Genomic DNA, 3168 nt, shown 5'->3' with positions numbered 1-3168 from the left:
CTAATATTAAGATTCAATTAAAACTATCAAATTTTCACAACTGCTTCAAGGAAATCAACTTTTTTTTTTTGCTTGGGCAGGCACTGGGGTCTCTGGCATAGCAGGCGAGAATTTTCCCACTGAGCCACCATGGCCTGCCCAAGGAAATCAACTTTTAAGGTAACCCATAAACCCTGGAAATTTTATTCACACCAGAATTTACTCCAAAGAAAGTAAAATGGGTCTAAAATTCAGTCATCTATGTTTTCAAGTTCTTCAAATTTTCCATGTGTGATTGCTTCTTGGAAAAACTCAGAAGAACCTGGACTTTCTTTTCCATTATAGTTTATCCTTTGCCTTTTGGCAGGTCTCACTTTTCTCATCAAACTCATTTTCACTTCTTACAGTCATATGGGCAAATTTTGGGTCAGTGGTAAGGTTACCTGCTTCATAACAATAGTATCCATATCTGTGTGAAATGGTTTCTTATTTCCACTTATTGGTCCATATTTGTGTAACCCTTCAAATTTCATTTCTTCTTTGATTAATATTTCACCTGGTCCATTAGATGAAAACCCTATTTTGATTACTATTGCGTAGAGTGCATTCTTCTTTCTCAGACTGGCTGTTACTACTATTTGAGGCAGTTAGAGGAAGCGATGGTGCACGACTAGAAGCAGCTCTTTCACTTTCATCTAGAAGATGGTCCATGTAATCTATTACCAGAATGAAGATTATGTTTCTTTTTCCAAATCGTGTTTGCTGAAAAAAGAAACCATAGCGTTCAGATTTTTTTCCACATGTAATAGAATGCTACACATTCACTAACTCACCTTATTCAGACTATATTAGCCTGAATCAAATGAAAATCCTTCCCACAGGCCTTCAATTCTTGTTCAAAATTTCTGGTCTTCTTCTTTCCAAATAGATAATTCCTCATTGGCTGCTTTTACATTAAATCTTAATATTTTCATTGCCTCTTCTGTATCAAAATTGCATTTAGCCAACTCATATAAAGCCTGTTCATTGTCTTTTATGTGAGATCCTTCAGGAACTGCTTCTACACCTTTCTCATCACCTGTTCTTCTATTGGCATTCTTAAGAATTGCAATCACTTTATCTTCTGGTAGATACTTAGGGTCCCATGAGAGCTGATCAACATTTTCATTTTCTTTGTATCTAAAAATGCCACCTGGAATCTCTGCTTGAAACAAGGAGCCCACCATAATTTCCTTTTTCTAATCTTCTAATGGAATATAATATTCAACTTCCTTAGATTCTTCTTCTGTTTCACTATTTGTATCAAAATATTTACATCAGCATGGGTAAATTATTTCCTAGGCATCTTAAGAAGCAACATATTGTGATGGATCATAATTGGAAGATTGAGTTTCATCCTCTTGACTTAATGAATCTTTTACATTCTCTTTATTTTCCTGACTACAACCACTGTCGTCATCATTGTCAGCATCTTCATCATCCTCATCTCCTTCCTCCTCTTCTTCTTTAGGTAGTTGAACAGTACTATCATAACCATAAAGGCTGAGAAGTTTATGAATTAGCATATCACTTTCCCTTGCAAGATCCTCTATTTCAGAACTGAAGTTTGTTTCTCCTTTCAGCATTTCTTTCTCTTCTAATGTCCATTCATCATCAGAAACATGAACTAGCATGTCACCGATGGATCAAATTCATGGTCATTTGATGTTGCTGAACCTCCTTCTTCTTTGGGACCAACTAACCATCTATTCCTTACTGTCAACTGCCAGGCCCATTCTTTTAGGCTGTCTTCTGAACATGAAGACTAAATAGATGGCAGCATCACATCCATCTTGTCTGCACTGAACTTCAACCAGTGGGTTGTTAACCACATCAGAAACTCAGCCAGGCACTTGAAGAATCGAGCCAACATGCCATCACGGGGGCTGAAGTGCAAGCCTGACAGATGTCTTCTATATGTCAATTGATTTAATCCTGTAATTTTCCCCTCCTTCTATTAACAAGGTATACTACATTCATCTGGATATGTTGAACCACCTTGCATCCCTTTGCTTTTCTCTTCTTCTCCTTCTTCTTCTTTTTTTTTTTTTTGCATGGGCAGGCACCAGGAATCAAACCCAGGTCTCCGGCATGGCAGGTGAGAATTCTGCCTGCTGAGCCACCATGGCCCACCCATCCCTTTGCTTTTAATATGCCTATATCTTTATATTTAAACTAGTTTCTTATAAAATAGCAAGAAAGCAAGTCACAAGAATTCTTTGGTTTCCCAGTACATATAAAAGTTATGTTTACATTATAACATAGTCTATTAAGTGTGCAACAGTATTATGTCTAAAAAATGTACATACAATTATTTAAAAATACTTTGATGCTAAAAAAATGCTAACCATTATCTGAGTCTTCAATGAGTCATCATCTTCTGGGTGGTGGAGTACTGCCTGATGTTGATGGCTGCTGACTGATCAGGGTGGTGGTTGCTGAAGGTTGAGGTGGCTTGGCAGCTTCTAAAAATAAGACAAAAGTGAAGGTTGCTTTATGGTTTACTCTTCCTTTCATGAAAGATTTCTCTGTATCATGTAATGCTGTTTGATTGCATTGTACCTGCAGTAGAATTTCTTTCAAAATTGGAGTCAATCCTCTCAAACCCTGCCACTGGTTTATAAACTAAGTTGATATTATGTTCTAATTCCTTTGTTGTCAGTTCAACAATGTTTGCAACTCCTTCACCAGGAGTAGAATCCATCTCAAGAAACCAATTTTTTTTGCTCATCCATCAGAAGCAACTTCTCATCCATTCAAGTTTTTATCATGAGGGTGCATCAATTGTCACATCTTCAACTCCCACTTCTGATTTTAGTTTTCTTGCTGTTTCCACATCTGCAGCTACTTCCTCCATTGACGTCTTGAACCACTCAAAGTGATCCACAGGAGTTGGAATCAACTTCTTCCATTCTCCTATCAATGTTGACATTTTGACCTCCCATGAATCACAAATGTTCTTAATGGTGTCTAAAATGGTGAATCCTTTCCAGGAGATTTCAATTTACTTTGCCCAGATTCATCAGAGGAATCACTATCTATGGCAGCTACAGTCTTACAAAATGTTTTTCTTAAATAATAAGACCTGAAAGTTGAAACTACTCCTTGACCCATGGACTGCAAAATGGATGCTGTGTTAGCAGGCATGAA

At 37.2% G+C, this 3168-nt stretch overlaps 1 pseudogene; it reads right to left on the bottom strand.

Annotated features, from left to right (window-relative positions):
• Positions 1-230: 230 nt before the first annotated feature.
• Positions 231-1888, bottom strand: LOC143682700 (mesoderm induction early response protein 1 pseudogene; annotated as a pseudogene).
• Positions 1889-3168: the final 1280 nt, after the last annotated feature.

This window comes from Tamandua tetradactyla, chromosome 5, assembly GCF_023851605.1.
Source record: "Tamandua tetradactyla isolate mTamTet1 chromosome 5, mTamTet1.pri, whole genome shotgun sequence".
NCBI lineage: Eukaryota > Metazoa > Chordata > Mammalia > Pilosa > Myrmecophagidae > Tamandua > Tamandua tetradactyla.
The sequence above is the reverse complement of the archived record's forward strand: the minus strand, read 5'-3'. Positions and strand labels throughout refer to the sequence as shown.